The 25,799-nt window shown below is 36.8% G+C and overlaps 1 protein-coding gene and 1 long non-coding RNA gene across 4 annotated transcripts in view; one reads left to right on the top strand and one right to left on the bottom strand.

Moving 5' to 3' along the window:
• The window catches only part of GRM8 (glutamate metabotropic receptor 8), an 877,877-nt gene that overhangs the window by 529,491 nt on the left and 322,587 nt on the right, over positions 1–25,799 (top strand). The window lies entirely within an intron of this gene.
• LOC145523081 (uncharacterized) lies at positions 14,736–25,389 on the bottom strand. Its single transcript, XR_014066341.1, has 3 exons — positions 25,331–25,389; positions 18,204–18,303; positions 14,736–14,804 (listed from the first exon to the last, which is right to left on the bottom strand). It is a non-coding gene; the product is annotated as an uncharacterized LOC145523081 (long non-coding RNA).

Raw genomic sequence — 25,799 nt, 5'->3', positions numbered from 1 at the left:
TCTCCTCTCTCACTTTCATCAAGAGGCTCTTTAGTTCTTCTTCACTTTCTGCCATAAGGGTGGTGTCATCTGCATCTCTGACGTTATTGATATTTCTCCCAGCAATCTTGATTCCAGCTGGTACTTCATCCAGTCCAGCATTTCTCATGATGTACTCTGCATCAGTTCAATTGTAATATATTTTTATCATTTTATTTTAAAGTATTGGTTATATATGGGCTTCCCTCATGGCTCAGTTGTAAAGAATCCACCTGCCAATGCAGGAGATGTGTGTTTGATCCCTGAATTGGGAAGAGTCCTTGGAGAAGGAAATGGCAACCCACTCTGGTATTTTTGCCTGGAAAATCCCATGGATAGACCTTTCAGGCTATATAGTCCATGGGGTGCAAAAGAGTTGGATATGTCTTAGTGGCTTGACTAAACAACAACTGTTATTTATAGGTTAGATGGATATTTTAAATTTGGGGTGACTATAATGAGAGAATTCTACAGAAATTTTAGGGTTGTAACTTATCAACTTTTATTGATTCAACTTTACCAGCTACTGTAGCATATAGTTGGTGATATGTTACTTAATCTTCCTCACTGTGTAAACCAGTGAGTGACTTTGCACCTGTGTTGTTGTTTTTTTTCTCATCTAGATCCCCATTTGGACCATTGGGTAATAACATCTAAAGGCTCCCAACCTTTTTCTGAGGGGGAAATGGTATTACTTTTCAGCTTACTTTTAAACAGCAGATAGTAAATATCATTGAGGGAGGTGGCTATTATCCAGGACTCTTCTCTTGCTGGGAATCCTGGGGATTGAGAGAGGGGTTTGTGACTGTAAAAGCCAACTTACCTACTAGGAAAGAGTTTAACCATGGAAACCAGCCTTTTGGAGGTCCCCCTTTTACTTAGTATTTTCTAAGAGAATATTTCAATGTAAAAAGTTAGATTGCCCCTATATAAAACCTAAATCTTGCCTTTTATTTATCCTTATGTACCTAATTTAAAATTAGTCAACTCCTATGAAATTTCTGGGAAAACAAGAGTATATGAAGTAGTCAAGGTGGGACAAATACAGACACTTTGTTTGCCTGCTTTTCTTAAAATTGTTTTTTTTTTATGTTTTTTTTTTTCTAATTTTTACAATGTTGAATTGGTTTCTGCCATACAGCAATGCAGATCAGCCATAATTATACATACATCTCCTCCCTCCCTAGCCTCCCTCTCCTCTCCCACCCCATCCCTCCAGGTCATCACAGAATACCAGACTGAGCCCCCTGTGCTACACAGCAACTTCTCATCAGCCATTCATCTTACACCTGATAGTGTATATATGTTGATGTTATTTTCTCCATTCGCCCCACTCTCCCTCCCCACATTGTGTCCACAAGCCCATTCTCTATATCTGCATCTCCATTCCTTTCCTCCAAATAGGTTCATCAATGCCATTTTTCTAGATACCATATATATGCATTAATACACTGTATTTGTTTTTCTCGTTCTGACTTCCTTCACTCTGTGTAGGCTCTAGGTTCATCCATCTCACTAGAACTGACTCTAGTTCATTCTTTTTTATGGCTGAGTAATATTTTACTGTATTGCCTGGGTGTTTCCATAGAGTTTATATTCTCATGTCTTTAAAGCCTTTGTTTAGAATAAGTTGCTTTCAACTTCAGCTGTCCAGTTGACTCAAAGATAAGAAATCTTGTGCAGGGTCTCCATAATTCAGATTGCCAGATTTAATAAGCAAAAATATAGGGTTCTCATTTAAATTTAAATTCAGATAAACAACAAATAATTCTTTAGTGTATGATTGTTAAATAAACATGTCCTGAATTTTATCTGTCAACCTTGTCTTTGGTATATGTATATGTGTGTGTGTGTGTGTTTCTAATTTTGTGACTCATTTATTTTGTAACTGAAAATTTGTACCTCAGTCTCCACCTATTTCTATCCTCTGCCCACTTCCTATCCCTCCGGTTTCCACCTATTTGTACTCTGTATCTATGACTCTGTTTAATTATGTTTGTTGATTTGCTTTGTTTTTCAAATTCCACATATAAATGAAATTATATGATTTTTGTCTGATTTATTTCACTTAGCATAATACCCTCTAAGTCCATCCATGTTGTCACAAATGGCAATATTTCATTCTTTTTTATGACTAATATTCTATTGTATATATATGTGTGTGTGTATATGTATCTGTACATATAAATATATTTATATAACCACATCTTCTTTAGCCATGCAACCATTGATGGACATTTAGGTTGCTTCCATATCTTGGCTATTGTAAATAATGTTGCATTGAACATAGAAGTGCATATATCTTTTTAAAGTAATGTTTTCATTTTCTTTGAATAAATACCCAGGAGTGGAATTGCTGGATCATGTGGTAGTTTTATTTTTAATATTTTGATTAAAATAAATCACATTATTTTCCATTGTAGCTACACCAATTTACCTTTCCACTCACAGTGCATAAGAGTTTCCTTTTTTCCACATCTTCACCAATACATTTGTTATTTCTTTTCATTTTGAAGATAATCATACAGACTTGTGTGAGGAGATATCTCACTATGATTTTGATTTACATTTCCCTTATGATTAGTGATGCTGAGCATCGTTTCATGTGCCTATTGGCCACTTATATGTCTTCTTTGGAAAAATGTCTATTCAGGTAATCTGCCAATTTTTTTTTAAATTGGATTTTATATTTTTGTTTTGCTTTTTGGTCTTGGTGAGTTTTGCCATTAGTGTTTTTACAAATTCCCCAGGTATATATAATATGCAGTGATTGGGGAACTGTTGGCTACGATTAACTGTGTTTCACAAATGGTAGAGTGCATAGCACTCAACAGCAGTGTTTGTGAAAATGCAACTTCTCAAATCCGCCCCTCTCCCAAACAAGTCTAACTCACCTGGATAGAGTTGAAGAACCTAAACAAGTATCCTAGTTAATTCCATTGCAGGTAGTTTGTGGACCACACATTGAAAAGTCTGTTTTAGAGCATATTAGCAATCACTAATGTTTCTCTTTCTTTAAAGAAAATAATCCTATGCTTTTATGCTACTCAAAGGAAAATTTCAGAATAATAAAATCACAGGGTATAGCTAACACACTGGATAAGAATGAACACTTTATTTTCATATATTAGAATAAGTAATATGAACTACAAAGATGGTTTTCAGGAGAAAAAGAAAGATCAGTGTGAATTGTGTTCTGTTGTTTGCTATCATCGAACCAAGGTCTCCTGCATTGCAGGTGGATACTTTACCAGCTGAGCCACAAGGGAAGCCTCAGCATTTCTTATGTAACAAACTAAAGGCATTTATCTTCTGAACTGGAAAATAGGTCTTTGTGATGAAAGCCTGTTAAGTTTAAGGACCCTGCTTAGCTAAGGGACTCTGATCTTCAGTAACTAAAGAAAGTGACCTTAAGAGACACTAAACCTGGGAAATTGACACTAACAATTTGGGATTGGTTGTAAGCCCATGCTGAGCAAAATGTCTGTGAGAATGCACACTACAAGGTTAATAGGCTGACTTTTTTTCAAGATTATTTTCAAGGAAATATAATGTAGATAATTAACACTGCTAGTGCTGAGGGCTAGGTTTGTTTTTTTTTCCCTTCCTTTTTTTCTACTTTTTATGTGGTTTCAGAAATAAAGAGAGCAAAGGCATCTAATGTTAGCCTCTTTGTTTTGGTGATTTCTGAATTCCAAATCAATATTTTTTCCTACATTAAAAAAAAAAAACAGGAGATAAATATTATGCTTTATTTTCAAGGCCCATTTAAGTGAATGGACATCTATACTGCTTGCTGTTAATGATTCAAAATAATTTCTTATGGCTGTGATTTTCCCCATAATCTATTAAGGCATTATTGATTAATCACAGAGCCTATTTTACATTAGTAAACATTTCTGTATCAGATCATTGATCCCAAATCCATCTCCATGGTTCTTTTAGGTAGTGTGGTCTTTGGTATGTTGATGCCTTTTGTTCCAGTTTTTCTCCAAATGTGGAAATATCTTAGGCAATCCTATTGGAGTTTTTTTTTTTTTTTTACTTAGAATTGTTTCAGCAAAACTCAACAATTACTATTTGCTTTTTACTACAGACATTTACTGGGCTTCTCAGATGTTGCTAGTGGTAAAGAACCCACCTGCCAGTGCAGGAGACACAAGAGATGCAGCGGGTTTGATCCCTGGGGAAGATCCCCTGGAGGAGGGCATGGCAACCCACTCCAGTATTCTTTTTTGGAGATTCCCATGGACAGAGGAGCCTGGTGGGCTATAGTCCATGGGGTCATACAGAGTCAGACAGGACTGAAGCAAATTAGCAGGGCACAAACATTTATTAGCTAATCAATTGGATCAATCTGTCTGAATGGTTTGTGGTATTCTGACTGTAGATTAAAAGACCACTCTTAATCTGAGGAGACATGATGTCTTTTTCAAGTCTTAATTCTACTGGTTTTTGCTTTGAGTCTGTCAGCTCTGTCACTGATACTAGTAACTCAGGTTTACTGTGTCCACAGTGACTTCACATACTTTTACTTTGTTGTTAATCACCTTAAGTATAGGAAGTTTTATTTGGTTGCTCAAATTTTTTAAAACATATGTTTTTAAAAGTTGGAGTCTAGTTAATTTACAATGTTGTGTTAGTTTCAAGTGTACAACAAAGTGATTGAGTTATACATACGTACATACTTACATATATATATACACACACATATATCCTTTTTCAGATTCTTCTCCATTATAGGTTATTAAAAGATATTGAGTGCTTTACAATAAGTCCTTATTGTTTATGATATTTTATATATCGTAATGTGTATCTGTAAGTCCCATACCTTTTAAAATTTGATCTTAAGAGTTGTATGAAGCATGTAGGGCGGGGGTAATTATTAATTCTGTTGTCTGGATCAGGAGATCATGGCTCAGAGTTTCAAGTGTCATGTGCTTATCAGCCTGTAAGTGCCTGAATCGTCCCTTGAATGCAGACCTTCTGGCCCGTAGTGACCTTTCTTCTCTATCATAACCAAATGAGGCAAAAAAAGTTAAAAGTGCAGTGGGATGGTAGCTGTTACAAGGAAACCGCTAGTTTAAGTTTTAAAGTATAGTCCAGAAAGGAAGTAAAAAAAAAAAAACAAAAAAGAGGACAATTTTTATTACAAGTAGAAAAAGAAAACAAATAAACAAATAACCATGAATATTTGAAAACAAGCTGGTAGAACTATCACGAAAAGTTTCACATGGCAGCGCGATTACTACGACACACTCCCCCCAGCTTCCTTCTGTTTCTGGGAGGGGAAAGGAGGTTTAGGGGATTAGCATGAACATGCAGGAGTATTCTGCAGTACAAATTATATTGCAGGAAAGAATGTGATGTAAATTCTATAGAGTGGACCTCAACAGGGAAGAAGAAGAGAGGGAGTGAGGAAGGAGCTTGTATCTTCTGCACCGAGGGGCAGTGCAGGAGGGACCACAGAAAGCATGGGCAGAGATGATGGCCAGACATCCTGTTGACAGTTGGCAAATATTGTTCTGTTTCCCTCAGTCACTGAAAAGGCTTCGACAGAGTCAATATACTGGCTGGGAAGGAAAAATCACCTGGTAATGTACATAGAGGGTTTTTTTTTTTTTAAAGGTCAGAAAAATAGCTTTATTTTCAAGAACCATGGATTTGTTTTGGCTTGCGACTCCTTGAAATAAAAGAGCCGTGATGGTAAAGTCAGGAAGACAATGATGTTCAGCTTAATTAATGAGTAGAGAGTAACGTAGAATTACAGCTAACTGCTCACAGTTTAAACCAGTGGCTCTTACTTCACAGTGCCTCAGAATCACTTTGTTAAAATGCAGAATGCTGAGCCCCAGTTCTGAGTTTCTGATTCTGTGAAACTGGGGTGAGACCTGAGGAGTTTCTTTTCTATCAAGTTCCCTGATGGGTGCTGCTGCTGTGGCCCATCCAGGGACCACATACTCTGTGTGGACCACTGGAGACTTAGAGAACAAGCATATGGATACCAACAGGGGAGGGGGTAGATGGGATGAATTGGGAGATTGAGATTAAAATACACTATTGATGAATGTGTGTGTGTTTGTGTGTTCAATAGCTCAGTCATGTCCAATTCTTTGTTACCTTGTGAACTGTGAGCCCACCAGGCTCCTCTGTCCACAGGACACTATACACAAAAGAGATACCTAATGAGAACCTATTATATACTCAGGGAACTCTACTCAATTCTCTGTGGTGACCTATATGAGAAAGAGATTTAAAAAAAGAATGAATATATGTATACATATAACTGATTCACTTTGCTGTGCAGTAGAAACTAACACAACATTGTAAAGCCACTATACTCTAATTAAAAAAGAATTTTTTTAATGTAGCCTTGATTACTTTGGGTTTCCAGCATCAGTGGCTATTGGTAAAAAAGACAACACACCATTCACTGTGAGGTTTTTTAAAATTCTCATTAAGAAAACATACTGTTCATAAGTGGAAGGCCACCAGGACTGAAATAACCTGCCATGCCCCTGTTGGCCTCCCCCAGTCCTCTGTTCCTGAGGGATACACTGTGGCCATAAACCTGGCCCTCCAGGGGATCACCCTGCCAGGCACTGGAGATTACAGTAGCATTTTGCATGCACCACAGGTCTTTTAGTCGCCCCTCTGGAAACGTTTCATTTAGAATCTGTGAGCTTCCTTTGAACGGTATTAAGAAATACCAGGCACTCCTAATTTCTGAAGAAAACTCAGCACCATCTGATACTGCATTGAGGAAGAACACAGAACATTCAGGTGTGCTATTCAGTATCGCTGTCTCCATCTCTCCCTCTTTCCAAAAATCCTGTTCCCCTGCAATTACACGTTCCATTTCAGCACAGTGATTAATGACCTGATTAAAATTGATGTTTATCTGCTTTAGAGTTTTTTTTTTTTTAATGGAATTCAGTTAACCGCTCTTATGGGTCCTTTTGCCAAGAGCTGTGGCTAAGAGGCTATTTCTCACCTGATGGCGACAAATAATAATTATGAGCAAAATACTTCGAAAGATTATGTAGGGGCTATGCTTTTGAACACAGTCCTGTGAATTGGCAGTAGACGGTACAAGTCGGTTTCCCCCTCAGAGCTCCTACACAAGGAGAGAAAGGAATGCCCTCCTTCTTGTTTCTCTACTTGAGTGTATGCAGAGTTAGGCATGTGAGTCACCGCCTGGAGCTGCTAGCCACCCTGGTTACAGTAGGTCTTCAAAAAACTGGTCTGGGAAAGTTGTCTCCTATAAAACAACACAGACAATGCTTTACATTAAAACATGAATATAGTACAGATGGTAGAAAGAGAATAACAATGCTAATAGAAGGTCTGTGTTGTACGTGCAAATCAAAATAAAGAAAACTGCTAGGAAGTGAAGATATTCAATTATCTCAAGCTGACATCTCAAATTCAGTCCTTTTTGAGAATAGGAAGGCTGTAGTAGTATAATATTATTAAGAAATGCATGTGAGGCTTGATAGACCTCTCTCTCTCTTTCAGCTTCTCTGTCTCTTTAATAGAATAACTGCATGTATGACGTGTACCAGTCATTATCACTCAGATGCATTCTTCGGGTGGGGTCACACTCTATATTAATAAGCTGGCCACTTTGGGATGTACATTAATTTCAACAGATGCTTGGGCTCCATTTAGAACACCAGAATACTGGCACTGTCATTTATCAAATGGCACCCTAGTGATCCCAAAGAGTTAATGAGAATCTCAAGCTTCCTTCTTAGCCCCCCCTCCCCCAAATAGGAAAAATATCTGACTCACATTTCACAGTCTAGCAAAGCAGTCAGCACCCACTGAGTTCATGTCAAGTCCTTGCACTCAGAGCCTCTTTCTCCCTGAGTTGCCATTCATTCCTGTCTGCACCTACAGTTCATGGGGCATCACTGCTGCTCTTACCCATTCACCTTCACTTGTTTGGACTCTGAACCATCCTTACCATATGTTCCTGTCTCTATTAGTGCATCCCAGCTCCAGAGGTGGTCTCTGACTTGGCAAATTTTTCTTCGCTCTCTGATCTCCTTGGCATAACCATCTGAACATACAGCTGATTCACCTCCAGGACTTATAGCCATAGTTTTTAATGAAAAAGAAGCAATCTTTTAAATAAAATGCTGATACAATGGTTTACTACAATGACAGATGCAACTGTGTGAATAAATACTAATGCAAAGCCCAGTGTTGTTTCTGTGTTAGTCACTAAATTGTGTCCAAATCTTTGTGACCCAATGGACTATAGCCCACCAGGCTCCTCTGTCCTTGGGATTTCCCAGGCAAGAATACTGGAGTGGGTAGCCATTTTCTTCTCCAGGAGATCTTCCTGATCCAGGGATTGAGCTAGCATCTCCTGCATTAGCAGGTGGATTCTTTATCACTGAGCCACCAGTTCAGTTCAGTTGCTAAGTTGTATCTGACTCTTTGTGACCCCATGGTATGCAGCATGCCAGGCTTCCCTGTCCATCACCAACTCTCGGAGCTTGCTCAAACTCATGTCCATCGAGTTGGTGATGCCATCCAACCATCTCATCCTCTGTCATCCCCTTTTCCTCCTGCCTTCAATCTTTCCCAGCATGAGTCTTTTCCAGTGAGTCAGTTTTTTGCATCAGGTGGCCAAAATATTGGAGTTTCAGCTTCAGCATCAGTTCTTCCAATGAATATTCAGTACTGATTTCCTTTAGGATTGACTGGTTGGATCTCTTTGAAGTCCAGGGACTCTCAAGAGTCCTCTCCAACACCACAGTTCAAAAGCATCAATTCTTTGGCACTCAGCTTTCTTTATGGTCCAGCTCTCACATCCATACATGACTACTGGAAAAACCATAGCTTTGACCAGATGGACTTTGTTGGCAAAGTAATGTCTCTGCTTTTTAATATGCTGTCTAGGTTTGTCATAGTGTTTCTTCCAAGGAGCAGGTGTCTTTTGATTTCATGGCTGCAGTCACCATCTGCAGTGATTTTGGAGCCCCAAAAAATAAAGTCTGTGACTGTTTCCATTGTTTCCCCATCTATTTGTCATGAAGTGATGGGACTAGATGCTATGATTTTAGTTTTTTGAATGTTGAGTTTTAAGCTATCTTTTTCACTCTCCTCTTTCACTTTCATTAAGAGGCTCTTCAGTTGCTCTTCACTTTCTGCCATAAGGATGGTATTAGCTGCATATCTGAGGTTATTGATATTTCTTCCAGCAATCTTGATTCCAGCTTGTGCTTCATCCAGTCCAGCAGTCAGCATGATATACTCTGCATATAAGTTAAATAAGCAGGGTATCTTTGCGGGAGCTCGCAAAGCCCAATACCCAACATTTAATTTAAAATGTAGATGTGAATGTGCATATTATCTCTTTCATCCTTATTAAATTTCATAACAGATTTCTCTTTAGCAAGTACAGTAACTCCATATTTATCAAGCAAAAAGAAATTTCAATATATACTTTGATTATGCTGATCATGTGCTTTTTTTTGGTTTGTTTTAAGAAAGTATGTTAATCATGTGTTTTTTTTTTTTGGTTTGTTTTTAAAAAGCTAGAATTTCATTGACAATATCTTTAAGAATATGCTCTTACATAGACTGCTCTTGCAATTAAACAGATAGTGAATTCCATACTCCAAACTACCAGTTAGACAAAAGAGTATTCAACTCTTTAAATAAATTAAAAGAGTCTTTATGGTCTTTCTTTTCTGGATAAATTGATCTCTGAGTCTGTATAGCATAATCTATATAGCAAACTTCTCTAGAAAGTCTCTCTACAGTAGCAGAAGGCAACTCACACTTTCTATTCCACTGAAATAAAATCATTTTAGCAAGTCATACAATTAGATGATATCCACATATTTTAGAAAGAGCATGTTTCATGTTAGTTTAGGCTTGTTATTTGTTACAAAGTAGTAGCTACTTTCTCCTACTACTTAGTTTTAATTATTTATATTTTAAACCTGTGTTATTTGTCATGCTCTATGGGGTTTTAGCATTAAAAAAATAAATTAGCTTCTGTGGAACATTAACCTGTACATCTAGCCTGGATGCTGGTGCTGATGAAGGGAGCAGCCGCTGAAGAACTTTGGAGTCTCCGTCATTTGTCAGGGCGGTGAAGATAAAAAGCTTCAAGACCCCATAAATTTATAACACGGAAGCTGAGTAGGAGTTTCTTGCTGTTTCTTTATGTGTTGCCTTATTTGCAGGGCCATAATTATAAACTGATTACAGCTAGAGAAAGGATGCTTCCATTCTGCTCCTTGCTGAATAGTAATTACACTGTTATTGTGTTTCATTGCCATTATTTGTGGTAGTTGTTAGTCTTTTGAACATTATTAAGCTAGCTTAGATTTTTTCAACATGGCTTCTGGCAAGCAGGAAATGCAAAATAAGTGTAAAATATGTAAGATGTTTATAGTGATTATCTTATTGTATGCCATAAATCATATTGTAGAAACCTGCTTGTATACTGAAAACAAAACATCTTATTTTTCTATCTGTATTCATTTGTATCATGTTTGATGCTGTTCACCTCTGCTCCTTGTTCTACTTCTCTTTCTTCCTTGTCATACAGGTGGTTCAAAGGCTGTTTCAAAGTTAGAATGCCCTATGTTATAAGATCTTAAATATGATCTGGACAGCATGAGACCTATTTCCATGTGCAGAATAGCTTGTCTTTCATAAAGGTTGCATTTATATCAGCTGGAAAGCAGAACTATTGACAGGTGTTTTTTTCTTCTACCTCTGAGCTGATTTATTTTTTTGTTTTAAATTGACTAAATTGACCTGAATGCTGTCTCACAGGCATACTCTGTGAACTCATTTCCTAGAGCCTAGGCTTAATTAGTCTAAATGTTTTCTTGGTTTGCTACTAATTGTATGTTTAACTGTATACTTATAACAAAGACCATGTAAAGAATAAACTAGAATTCACTCTTTATGTCCTTTAATGTAATTGCATTTTATCATTGCAATAGATAGGGAAACCAAATTCCCCCACATTTTAAGGCCTTGAGATATTTGAGTGACTGTGGGGAAAAGGGGGCAATATTCAGGAAGATTGTAGTATCAGTAGGATGGAAAATGTTAAAAAGCACATATAATTTGGAGAATAAGGAAGAAAATAAATATAAAGGATATTGGAAAGGAGTTTTTGAATGATAGAATAATACCTTTTTTAGATGACTTTTGTTGTTTTTATTGGTTTTGACCAAAGGTTGACTGAGGGAAGTAAATGGTAAAAGTGAATTTTCTGATATGATAGTTTGAAATAGAAAGAAATAGGTGGGAAGTTCCTCCTCATCTTTAGTTATTTGAATTTTATTCTCAACTGTCATCTTTTAGCTAAGATAATGAAATTGATCATAAAATGAAAGGTTTATGAATTTCTTTGAAAATTACTGGAGGTACTAAGAATTATATTTCAGTGGAATTTACCTTCTTTGAAGAAGTTGCATATTTGAGGTGTGAAATATTAGTCACTCAGTTGTGTCTGACTCTTGCAACCCCATGGACTGTAACCTGTCAGCCTCCTCTGTCCATGGAATTCTCCAGGCAAGAATACAGGAGTGGGTAGCCATTCCCTTCTCCAGAGGACCTTTCTGACCCAGAGATTGAACTTGGGTCTCCTGCATTGCAGGCAGATTCTTTACCATATGAACCACCAGGGAAGCCCGTAATTGAGGTGTGATGACCTACAAATATGTGCAGGAGATGAGATCAAATATCCAAAAATAGCATTAAAACATCTAGCAAATTATTGAAGCACAAAAGTCTATGCCATAGCAAGTAAAAGCTGGGGATGATTATGAAGAAGTGAAAGAGCGAAACATAATAAATGGTAAATTATGTAGTAAAGAAGATGAGATGCCACCTGGAAAGTTGGTCAAAGTAAATAGAAAATTATTCATCATTTTATAACTATAACAGGAATAAAGGATCTTGATAGGCAGGGTTTTTTAAATTAGATTGAGAGGAAAATAGCAATTGGTTTGATAATATTTGATAATGTTTTTTCTGTATTTTTAATAGTGAATTTTTATCTTTGAAGAAAGGTAGAAATGTTATTAATAAAAGCTATACATAGGAAATCTTTTTAAAGCTAAATGTTTTTTCCATATGTAATTTCAATTGACTAGTATCCAATGAAAAAGGAAAACTGTAGAATTTGGCTGGAGTTGTCCCTCCCCTCTTTGTTGATTCCTAGAAACCTGGGGAGAGGATCATTATTGGAATAGTTGAAATAAATAGCCATCTATATTTGGCGATTCTTTCCTACATACGATATGCTGATTACATGCATTCCAGAAGTGAAGGAATGTCAAGAAAATAATCTCAGGCTGGTCCCACCTTGAACATTATCAGCCATGAATATCTCTTTGTGAAGCAGTTTATCTTGCTGGTGTCAGGCACTTGTTGGGCAGGGATGAAGGGACAGAAGCATGGCTGTTTAGAGGAGAAACATGATCAAGAACTACAGAAGCAAGAAGAATTGGAAATGAACTTGGTCTCCCTCAAAAAGTGGTTAGACATAGCCGCTGATGATGGGGGCAGAAAAGAGCCAATATTATGAGGAAAACAGCATTTGCAGATTGAGAATACAGCACTGAAAATGACTCCATCTGTGAACTTAACTGAGAAAAAGAGTGAAAAACAGTCATGCAGTTCAAAAGCACTTTGTCACATTAATCTGATGTTTTTCCAAATGAGATCAACACATCCAGTTAATCAACAAAAAGTCTGTACATGCTAATTATAATAACTATAGAGAGGCTTTGAGTCTTCTTTATTTATCGTATTTATTATTAAGCCATTAGAGTGTGGGATAGAATAATTAGTTATTATCAAGGAACATAATTGGCTATAGGATTGTACTTAGAAAGTGAAGGATAAGAGGTTGCCACAAGAGGTAGTCAGTAGTGGTAGGACCTAAGTCTATTTGTAATTTTTCATTACATGGCAGAAGAAAGGACCCTTTGATTCTGAGATGACAAGCATGGAAGGATGGGATAGAGAGTACATTTATTGAGATGTTACTATGTGCATGGGGGGCTTCCTCAGTGGCACTCGTGGTAAAGAACCTGCCTGGCAATGCTGGATACATAAGAAATATGGGTTTGGTCCCTGGGTAGGGAAGATCCTCTGGATGAGGGCATAGCAACCCACTCCAGTATTCTTGCCTAGAGAATCCCATGGACTTTTAAGAAAATTAAATGTGCATTAATTTTTTTAAACACCATCCTTGTAGAGAAGGGGGACAAAAAGAAGCAAATGTCGAAAAATATGGGAAACCTATTGAAAATGTGTTCATTTCCCCAGAGGAGCCTGGCAAGCTACAGTCCATAGGGTCGCAAAAAGTCAGACACAACTGAAGCAAGTTAGTATGCACATACATCCTCATCTTAAAAAATGGAAAGAACAATAAAATTTGCTTCATGGAGTTATTACAGGGATTGTGTAAAAACATATCCTATTTGTCTAGCATGGATGTTGGCTCACAGTAGATCCCATTGAATGTCTCTTCCTGTTAGCCTCTTAACCTCTTAGCCATAAAAGAAGACTTTTTATGAAAATTTGTGCATTTGAGCCATTACATCTACATGTTTCCTTTATCATATCTCCCTGTTTTCTACTCAAGTCCTTGATACTAGTAACATAATTTGGGGAGTAAAAATAAACCACTGGGAACAGACTCAAAAAAGCAGATTTGTTAGAAATAAATTTAAAAGTGCATCTCAGGATACCATTTTCACATTGGTTCTAAATATATCAAATTCTATTTATAATTTTTCTCACAAAATGTGTTTTGGTATTTAAAGCATGTGATGAAAGTTTAAAGATGAAAATATTTTCAATTCTTTTTTGCATTTGCATGCATTAAAAGTTTAAAGATGGAAATATTTTCAATTTTTTTTTTCTTTGCATTCACATACAAGGGTAATAATGGGAGATTCCAACTGGTCATGCTCTGACTTTTCAGTTCAAACCAGAACTGGTTGCCAGAACAGAGTCTTCGGAGTTACAGAGCTAGAATCCCACCTTTGTCTTGGAAAGGTCCATATAAGTGTTCTAGGTCCATATAGGACTCACACTAAATCATGAGCTATTATTTAGTTTATATGTAATGGTGAAAGAAACTGCAGTTTATACTAGATTTTTTTAAAAAATTATGTGAAATAAATCTACTCTGTTGTAAATTTCTAGTCAAAAACCACAATGTTTGATCTTGGGCAACTGTGTGTATCAGTTTGGCTTAATGAATACTGATGTTTTATTGATTATTTATGAAGTGAGGAAATACAGTCACAGGTTCCCGATTTATATGGAGTTTGAAATGAACACTTACTTCATCTTGGATCTGTTGTTTCAACACTGTCCAAGACAGTTAGTCTCAGATGTTCTATTTCCTCTATTATGGAAATTATCCTACCAGTCTGAGTGGAAAGAAACAAAAAACAGAACACCCCTACTGATGCTATCTTTTATGTACATTTATTTGAACATAAAAATGAAAGGCATAGCTTTAGCTTATTTGACAGAAGTTTTCCCAGTTGTACTTTATTATATCCCATAATAGTTTCCTGGAGTGACACTTCATAGAATATTAAAACAAAGGAGATGGAGGTGTTATGCACAGCTAATTGGGATTATTTTATTGACATAAGCCTTCTTTAGAAAGAAACTTGATGCAAGTTGGTTTAACAGACATTGATACTCACTTAAGATGTATTTGGCACCATACTATGTCCAGTGTGTATTCAGAGGAGGCATATCCAGTCGCTGACCTTCATGAAGTTTCAGATCATTAGGAGAGAAAAAATACTATTTAGAAACAAGCTGTAAATCAAGAATGGTGACTGAAAGATGAATTCTGCTTATTCATTAAGCACAGTCTGCAGCCTCTATGTTTACTGATTCCTGGTGAGGACTTGGTATGAGTAGATGGTTTGCATCCCTTAAGGTGTCTGATAGAAGCAGAAGCTGATTGAATTAATTGGAAGGCAGCAAGAGAGGTCATCTTGTCTGGTCCCTGTCCCTATGAAGGATGGCATAGAAACTCTCCCAGACAGATTGCGACCTGCTTTAATCAGCCTCTGGTATTATACCTACGCCTGTGCTGTGACCCCTAAAATTGGGAAGAGAAGTGAAGGACCCAGTCAGTCACCCAGAGGATGGACCTCATTGTACAGAGGGAATGGTTGTTTTCCCTTTGCATTTGGGTAGTCCAGGACTACAGAAAGACACCCTAGAATGTCCATTTCAAAGATTTTCATCTTATACTCAAAGTACTTCAGGTTTTCTTTGTTTTTTAAGTTTCTGTCATCACATCCTTGGCGTTTATATTTTTGGCATTTTCTACCAAAAAACATGCTTCTTTGAACGTTATTGGTTTCCACTGATATTCCTGTTAAGTTGGCATGAGAGCCTTACCATAACTCACCCCTTCATTTTTTCTCATAATTCACTCAGTAATTCTTTTAAGGCTTTTCATTTCATGACGGCACACTCATTTAGAGAGTCCCTCAAGTTTTACTTATTCTCGATGGAACTCAATTATGAAGGGAGCAAAAATGCAGCTGAAAAGAGGCAAAGTGATATGCAGGGAAGAGCCATGGCATGAAGTGGTTAAGGTTCCATCATGGTTCTATCTCTTGATCAGCTATCAGAGCTAAAGACATCATTCAGTGATGTCTTAGTTTCTACCTTAGTTTCATTGTTTGTAAAGTAGGAAGATTGGACTAGGTCAGTGAGTTTCCATTTTTATTTGACTGGAGATTAGTAATTTGTTGTACATGGTAACCCAGTACACACATGTCTTGCAACTGAAATAAAAGCAACTGAAATAAAAATATTACTTCCTGTTACTATACATGATGTGCTTGATTACTCTTTTCTTTAAAGTACACTGATTTTAAGAACCACTAATAGGTCATGGCATGACGTTTAAAAACAGCAGAGCAGCTGATTTTTAGGATTGTTTTAGCATGAGCATTCCTAGTTTATTCATTACAAGTTCAAGATTTCTTCATGATTAGTATCACCCTGCCGTGCTCCCCTTACTTCCTTTTCTCACCCAATCATTTAGATCTTAATCCTAGTATCATTCTATGACATCAGGGACTAGGTGAGTTTTGATTTACCATTGTATCCAGCTCAGTGCTTAGTATATCATACAAGGACAAATGATGATAGACAATAAAGATGATAACAACGACCCCTTATATAGTACTTCCTATTTTCAACACACTGCCTTATATATATATTAACTCATTTTATTATGACAATCCCTATGGGGTGAGATACTATTACCATCCCATTTTACAGATAAGAACACTGAGGCATGAGGTATTCGGGAACTTAAAGTCCCATAGATAATAATTGGTGATGCTGAGATTTGAACCCAGGCAGATTGGCTGCAGGGTGGTTGTTCCTAGTCACTGAACTAAATTGCCTTCATTATACTTATTGGATGAGTATATGAACCTATATCCTGGGTTTATATTGTGATTTCTTTTGTTTGTGTAATTGGAAAAGTGTTGCACATTATGGAAGATGAACTATGTTATAGCCTCACATAACAAGTAATGGTGTCCATTTATTCACTGTATAACATGCCAGATCCTCTACATTGTCTCAGTGCTTACAACAGCCATGCATAATAGGTGTACATTCCTATTTTCTGAATAAAGAATAACTCAGAGGCAAAGTCTCAAATTTTCATGTCTGATCTCAGAGCCCATACTTTTTTGCAATTTTTTTGTTGAAGAGAGAGGACTTAATCTGGGACTTCTTGGATGCACAGAGTTTAAATAAGGAGAGAAAATGTTGAGCATTAAAAGTAAAGTGGAATTTAGGAATTATACTGTGAAGAATCAGTTAAAAATAAAATGAAAAATTCTACCTGATAAAGTTCAAAAACACAAAATATTGAGGAATTACTTGAAAGGAAATGCGCAAGTAGCACATCTGTCTGAGGATTCCAAAAGACTTGAATAAGTAGAAATCCTCTGTCCACAAATGAGAACACTTGAATATTGCAGCTCTGCAGCAAGTCTTCTGCAACTGACTTAAAAAACAGATGCAATTCTAAGAAAAGATTCAATTACTGAAACTAGTTTAAATAATTCTAAAGTTTATTTGTAAAAATTATCAAGAATTAAAGAATAAAACTACTGATAGAATTTGCATGTACAGATGGTACAATCTATAGAATTACAACATTTGTAAAAAGAGGAGAATAAAGGAGTACTGGTATGTTAAGAGACAAGCATCCTAGACCAGAATTTCCATATGTACATATCCAAGAATGTGTAAGAGTCTGATATGTGTTAAAAGTGCCTTTATATAAATTAATGGGAAAAAAGAATATTCATTCAATAGGAGAATAGATTTGTAATTTAGAAAACATAAAATCAGATCCTTACCTTACACCAAATATCACTTTGGATATCAGGAACTAAATGTGGACACCTGAATCCATTAAGTGAACTATATTTCAAGTGCTATGAAAACCATGCTTTCCTAAAATATGGGGAAATCCCCATTACAGGTGAAGTGAATAGTGCATATTTTAAAAGTATATCAGAATTATCTTAATTTTTAGAAATAAACAGGGAAAGAAAAATGATGTGAGGCAGTAGACCATTGTGCAAATATTGGTTAATATGGTGGGTCAATAAATATTCTCTCTTTTCTTCTTTATACTTTTCCCCTCACTTTTCTACAAAGACTGTGATTTACTTTTATAATTAGAAAAAAATGTTTAAGGCAAATCTTAAAGTGTGTCGTAGGGTCTGCAATGACAAGTATAATATACTTTTGAGTGGAAGGTGGGGCATTGGAAATTGAAAACCCTTGAAATCCTGTCCCCTGAAGGGAAATTATGAAGGGGACAATTTGAATTCTTCAATAGGGGAGCTTTAATACACTTTAAAGAGAAAAACTCAACGATAAAGTCTACCATTTATCAGCATCTTTACATACTGTTTTGAATCAAAATTTGTCTCTAATGTATATGATCTAACATAATTATGTAGAAAAATGCAACTGCTTGAATTTTATCAAATGCCTATTCTTTGTTTAGGGACCTAGATATATCTATGAAATGACATTCTCTTCTAAACACCTTTCTTTTAAACTGGTGGTTTTGCCTGAAGATACACTGGATCTTATTTGCCACTTACCTTAGGTTTTTCAGTGTTTTAAAAAATCCCTAGGGCATTGCATGGAAAATTTAACACCTGAAGGGGACAGCTGGCACCTGCCTGAAGCATTTTCCATTTCCTGCCAGGCACAAAGGAGAGATGTTATTGTGGGTTGCTGTAGCACTCTTCACTGGTTGATTTACAAATGTGTTCTAATGTGTCCTCAGGCAGTTAAGAGCCTTCAATTCTTGGGACTATATTTAAATTACAGAAGAAGATGGAGAGCAGGTGATTCTCTGTAGAGGACCCTTACCATCTCATTTTTGCATGCCCTGTGTAAATAGATAAAGCCGAGGCTCAAGTTAGTTGGCTAGTCTAATGCATCTGTTTATAAAAGTCCTTGACAAAGCCTACTATAGAGTCTATGCAGCAGGACCTTAGGTGTGCAATTCTCTCTTGACCTTGGTGTTGTTTTCCTAGAGAAATCCTCTAGACATATAAATACATGAACAAAAGTGCATTCTTACCCTCCAGAGCTAAAATGCTCATTTATATTTTATAAACATAAAGTTATAGGTCTTATTAACTTGGGTTTTCACTACAAATATCCAATCACCTTGCTTATGAATTTCAGTCATTTACACTAATTTTGTCACTGGTATATGGTTGAAATTCACAAACAAAATTCTTTTTTGTAGTTTAGAAGAATGCTTAAGATGTTATTGAAATGTATTTCCCCCACTTGGCATTTCAATATAGATACTGTCATTTGTTGATATTTGTTAGTGTTTATTAGGATTTCTGTAAAAGTGTATATTATTTTATAATATTCTTTAATCCATGCTCCACTAATCTCTTTAAAGATTCACACACACACACACAACAGACACACATGAACACACAATCTCTATACTTTACTAGGAGATAAGCCAGTCATAATGGCTGAACATTAAACAGGAATTCAGAGAAGTAAAAATTAAGCCTGAACTGGGAGAATCAAAGAAAACTTCACAGAGGAGGAGGAAGTTAAGCAGTAAATGGCAGAGGTTTGGTGTCAGACTTGACCTGACCACTTACTGCCATAACTTGTATGATCTTGGATAAATTATTCAACTCTTTGAATCTTAGTTCTTTTATCCATTTAAAAAAATGAAGAAGAAGAAAAAAGGAGTAATGATAATTTATGATCAAAGAGAGGCTATCTGTGAAGAGTCCTGTCTGTTTTAATTGTCGGTGTCCTCACTCTTCCCTTTTACACCTTCATAATTGATTTTCCATAATTGATTCTTTTAACCTTTGGATAGAACTAAAAAGATAAATGAAAATGTTTCTCCTTTGTGAGGAACCAAATTCAATATATAGCTCAAGTCTAAGAATAATGAAAATGTAGTGATGCAGTTAATCAGTCTGAGATTTCAAGAAGAAAAATCCATGCTGACATTTGGTACTTTTTTTGTTAGTGCAGAATTTCCAGGTCTTGGTTACTGGACATTCCTAACTGTTTTGGAGAATTGAGTTTAGTAGTATCTGTTCCGTCACACCCTAATGCAATCTTCAAGTGATCTTGGAAAGTGTAAGGAGGAAACAGAAAAAAAGAAGTTGTCCTAGATTCTAGAATTTTAGGACTGAAGGGACCCATATTGATCATCTTGTTCAGTCTTCTAATTTCTACTGAGAAATAAATGTCAGAGGGATCATGACTTGAGCATAAGTCTTTGAATTTACAAACCATTGGTTTAAAGCAGCACTGTATAAGGTATTTTACTCCAAAGTGAAAGTGTTAGTCGCTCAGTCAAGTCCAACTCTTTGTGACCCCATGAACTGTAGCCCACGAGGCTCCTCTGTCCATGGAATTCTCCAGGCAAGAATACCGAAGTGAGTAGTCATTCTCTTCTCCAGGGGATCTTCCCAACCCAGGGATAGATCCCAGGTGTCCTCCATTGCAGGCAGATTCTTTGTCATCTGAGCCACCAGGGAAGTCCATTTTACTCCAAGGTGGTATAAATTATTTCAGTGTTATAATCAACTGTCTCACTATTATAGGATTATTCTAGACATTTGGGCCTGTATTCTTCAATAATTTGATAAATTTATATAAAGTTTATCTTATATAAATTATATATTAGAGGATATAAATGCTATAGAATCTTACGTTAGACGACATAAAATACTATAGAATTTAAAAATCAGTCTTTTTTAACTGCAATAAATGGAGCCTTCTTGTTCACCTTGTTGCAGGAAGGGGAATCCCTTCCAGGGCCAGAAACTGGGCTCTTGTCTAACACTTGGAAGTGAATAGTCTGAGGAGACACATGAGCTGACAAAGCAAGAGATTTTATTGGGAAAGGGCACCCGGGTGGAGAGCAGTAGGGTAAGGGAACCCAGGAGAACAGCTCTGCAGTCTCTGGTTTTATGGCGGTGGGATTAGTTTCTTGGTTGTCTTTAGCCAATCATTCTGACTCAGAGTCCTTCCTGGTGGTGCACGCCTTGTTCAGCCAAGATGGATGACAGAGAGAAGGATTCTGGGAGGTGGTTGGTCATGTGGTGTCTCCTTTTGACCTTTGCCGAACTCTTCTGGTTAGAGGTGGCTTATTAGTTCCCTGTTCCTTACCAGGACCTCCTGTCGTGAAACAACTCATGCAAATGGTTGCTATGGTGCCTGGCCAGAGTGGGTGGTTTCAGTCAGTGTGCTTACCCTAACAACCTCATTTTCCAAATTCTGTTAATGGTACCATTATCTGCTATCTGTTCTCAAAACTCCTGAGTTGTTGATTGCCTCCAACTCTTACTCACCATATTCTGTCAGGTTTCTGCTGCTGCTGCTGCTAAGTCGCTTCAGTCGTGTCTGACTCTGTGCGACGCCATAGATGGCAGCCCACCAGACTCTGCCGTCCCTGGGATTCTCCAGGCAAGAACACTGGAATGGGTTGCCATTTCCTTCTCCAATGTATGAAAGTGAAAGTGAAGTCACTCAGTCGTGTCCGACTCTTAGCGACCCCATGGACTGCAGCCTACCAGGCTCCTCTGTCCACGGGATTTTCCAGGCAAGAGTACTGGAGTGGGCTGCCATTTCCTTCTCCATGTCAGGTTTCTAAATATTGTTAATTTAACATCTAAAATATATTTTCTCTCATTGTTTTCTTAATCTACTGTTTCAACCTATTTCTGCCCTGCCTCCCATCTTGCATCTCTACCTTCAACTTATATTTGTTTCAATTTATTGGATTGGCCGAAAAACTCGTTCACGTTTTCCATAACCCGAACAGACTTTTTGACCAACCCAGTACTTTACATATCACTCCCAGAAGTAATTTTAAATACCAGTCTTGGTTCTTTGTTTTCAACCAAACAATATTTAGTATTTAAACTAAATATTTAAGATGCTCCGTGACCTGATCTGAGCTGTTAAATTGAAAAAAAAAAAATTAAATATCACTACTGCAGCCTAATTTGAGTTGAAATCTTACCTAAACGTTGGAGATTGAAATGTAGACACCTGGGATGCAGTGAAGAAAGTTACAGGGTGAACATCTAAGTGAAGTCCCGTGGTTTGAATATCTCAGGTTATATTCAAGGACCAGAAAGTGGAGCAGAGAAAGGTAGGGTGGTACCAGCAGATGAGGCTGGAGAGATGGAGACCCCATCACAGAGGTCCCTGTGCGCAACTTTCCCAGTTCAGTAAGGTTCAGAAAATTGTCCCGGGTCTTTTGAATTGTGCAACTTGTACCCCAATCCAGGTCTGCCCAACTGGTCTGTCCTGTTCTTCTGGCTACCTCCATCAGTCAGTTTGTCTTTCCACCTTACCACTGGGCCCCTGTTTTTATCCCTCTGCAGTTTGGGAGGTGCACACAATTCCTTTGCATATCTTAGTGCCTAGGAGTTATTTCTGTTTAATTGAACATGCTAATGTTTCTTTCCCATCTTCCCCTATTGTGTCCTTGAAACAAAATCAGTTTAAATTCAGTATAAAATGACCTATGTTTGCTAATATGCTAATGATTACTTTTCAGTGTGTGATACAGTTCTTGGCATGATTCTGCCTGTTTTAAGAATGACTATGCAGTTACTACGTACATGTGCATTGTCAGGAAAGTGGAACAGAGTGTGACAGTCCTGTCTCTGATGTGTCAAGGACTGGGGCAAATAAAGTTCTTATGGAATTCAGAATGACTTTTGAATTTGGTCCTGTATGCATAAATGTGTTTATTCAGAGCAGCTCACATCTTCTCTCTCACCAGCTTCCTCACAGCAACTGCAAGAAGGTGATTTAATTATTTAAAAGACTTGCTGCTTACAGAAGAAAAAGTCAGGGAGGAGCTAAATAAAGAAATAATTTTTAACCTACACATTTAGAGTATGGAATTATCTTTACTACATGCTAAGACTGTAGTAAAAAATTCAACTGGTTGGATGTTTGCTTTCCTGGGAATAAAAGGTCTAATATGCTTTACATTTTTTCCATTGAATTGACCAACTGTTTATAAGATCATCACTGCAGTAACATTGTGAGTTTTATAATAATTTTAGGAAAAGGAAAATAGCCCCTAGGGTCTCAGTTTATGAAACTAAGCTATCTCCTGAGAAACTAGATATTCTTAGAAAACAAAGCTCAACAGCCATGTATCAAAGAATTTAAAATTCATATCAGGTTCATCTTAGGAAGTCACATTGTAATGTATACAGCACTTTGCAAACTAGAGCAGATTTGCCTTTTCACTAAGAAGGACTAAAACCAAAAGATGCACTTTGGGGTGCAAAAGACCTTAACTGAGGTCCATGTGGTGTTGCCCAGACAAATAAGCATTTACTCTGTGTTCCAGGGACATGAGATGCTGTCAGAGTTTTGGATTTCATTAATGAAAACATAAAACAATCTTGCTATAAAATTTATGAGGCCGACTTCATCTCCCACCACCCAAACACTTAGCTATATGTTGTTAATTTTAAGCAAAACACATCACAACTTTACAATCAGTGTTTTAAATGGATGACTGACACATAGCCTTTGACAATATTTAGCACTTTATAGCAATACATTAACACCAACTTTAGAAACTATAGCATACTGAAATTTTACAGCCAATTAAGTTGATGAGTCACTGTCAGCTTGCTAAATTCCTCTTTTCGATGATAAGAGAAGCAGATATAGGAAGTGAGGGACAAACTCTAGCTCCTGTAAAATCTTTACCATCATCATGAACTTGAAATTTTAAGGAATAGAAAAATATTGGTATGGCCAAAAAGTTCATTCGGGTTTGGGTCTAAACAAATCAGATGATTTCTTTTAAAATTTAGAAATGGTAATAGAGGTCAGTTTTTTAGCTTGTCATCATGCACATACATTGATTTATGAAAAATGTCTTACAGTATCCATTGATGTGTGTGGCAATAGTCACTAGACAGCCTTATGGACTTTAAAAGAAAAAAAGTGAAGTTGGATATATTTAATCTTCCCTCAAACTAATTGGAGTTTGTAACTAGTTAAGGAAATAAGTAGTTTGACTAGTGAAAACAGATATCTATGTTTTGAAATTACAGATTATTCGTGTCCTCATGTTGAGAGATTCTGATTCATTAAGTTTGAATGGCGCTGTTTAATCTGTACTTAAAAAAGATAACTAAGATGGGAACAACTGCTCTGGGATGCCTAGTCTTCATTTTCAGTTATCCAGTTCAGTGATGCAAAATAAATGACACAAGATCTCTCTGTATATAGATTAGGGACCTACCCTCAAGGTAGTTATTTCAGGTTTTTTATCACTGTATTTCCCTTGTCATACACCTCTGTTTATAAGCAGCCATGCTGGTTTGCCCAGGACTGTCCAGGTTTCGGTCCTATGACCTGAGAAACTCCTCAGTCCTGGACAACCAGAGTGATCTGCCACCAGATAAGATCTTTAAAGAAATAACTGAATATTTTTGGTCACTGTGACCATTCTTCAATATTTATTTGTGAATTGTCTGTTTTGTGGTTAAAATCATGGGAGAGAAATTTTAGGTAGAAGCTTGAAGGACTGTTTTCACAGGTCACTTGATGACATTCTGGACATAAGCGTTGAATACTACCTAGGAGCCTCAATCACTTAGACCTAAGTACAATAAATGATTGAGGGTTCCTCGGTGACTCAGTGGTAAAGAATCTGCCTGTCAATGCACGAGGCTTGGGTTCAATCCCAGGGTCAGGAAGATCCCATGGAGAAGGAAATGGTAATCCACTCCAGTATTCTTGCCTGGGAAATCCCATGGACAGAGAATCCTGGCAGTCCATGAAGTTGAAAAGAGTCAGACATGACTGATCACACATGCATAATAAGTGACTGAGACCAGAGGAAAAATGTTCCATGATTGGATAAATGAAAATGAATAAATTAACTACTACATTTTTCTAGAAAAAAGTCACTGTTTTTATCAAAGTATAAGACCCAAATATAAAATAACCGTTTAAATTAACCTCTCTAAATTTAGAGGACATATGCATTAGTGTGAAGAAAGATAATATTTGTTGAACTTAAAGACTGTTTATTAAAGTAGACTGACATTTATGGGAAAATTTAAAGTGCTTGCTTTTGGTCTCTCCTAGTGTTATCAGATGTATAAAGTTTAGGGGAATGTGAAAGTGAGAAGAGATCCTTTTTGCTTTCCTTAATAAGCCCTCAATGTCCTTAAGTCACTTGATGACATTCTGGACATAAGCAGTAAAGATTATTCTAGGATCTAGGAGATAAGACACTGCACAGAGATAGAAAGATCTGTTTTTTTTTTCTTTGTGTGTTCAATATTCTTGCCATCTACCCCATCTTTCTGGTGACTGAGAGAATATTAGTGTCAATTTGGAGAAGTGGGAAAGGTTCCTGTATCTGCTCTGTGTGTCTAAGTGAGTTTCACCTCCATAATCTTGGTTTCCTCATCTTTAGAATGAAAGGTTGGATTATAACTAATTATATTTCATCTAACTTTAACATCAAATTTATCTTCCATTTTTAATTCTGTATTTCTATCACATGTTAAATGATAAACATGAAGTTAAAGGTATAATTTCCAAGGCCAATTCTCAAGCCTCAATATACCTAAAACAGTTATTCTGAATGACATTCATTTTAAGAGCTCTGCATCGTTTATATAATGTATAGCAAGATGACTATAGTTAACAACACAATATTGTATACCTGAAAGTTCTTAAAGATCTTAAAAGTTCTCACCACAAGGAGTAAAAAGGGAACTCTGTGAGTGATGCATATGGTAACTAACCTTATGGTGGTAATCATGTCACAATATGCATGTATATTAAATCATCACATTATGTTTCTTAAACTTACATGGTGTTATATGTCAATTATATATCAATAAGCTGGAAAAAATAAACAATGAAAACATAAAATTGAGTTTTTATTTGAGAAGAAATTAAGAAGAAAACAAATTGAATGATTCTTCTAAAGATGAAGTATTGGTTGCTGAGTCGTGTCCAACTCTGCGATCTCATGAACTGTAGCCAGCCAGGCTTCACTACCCATGAAATTCTCCAGGCAAGAATACAGGAGTGGGTTGCCATTTCCTTCTCTGGGGGATCTTCCTGACCCAGGGATCAAACCCGGGTCTGCTGCATTGCAGGAGGATTCTTCACCATCTGAGCCACCA

The sequence above is a fragment of the Giraffa tippelskirchi genome, chromosome 10 (assembly GCF_054371585.1).
Source record: "Giraffa tippelskirchi isolate mGirTip1 chromosome 10, T2T-mGirTip1v1.2.pri, whole genome shotgun sequence".
NCBI lineage: Eukaryota > Metazoa > Chordata > Mammalia > Artiodactyla > Giraffidae > Giraffa > Giraffa tippelskirchi.
The sequence above is the reverse complement of the archived record's forward strand: the minus strand, read 5'-3'. Positions and strand labels throughout refer to the sequence as shown.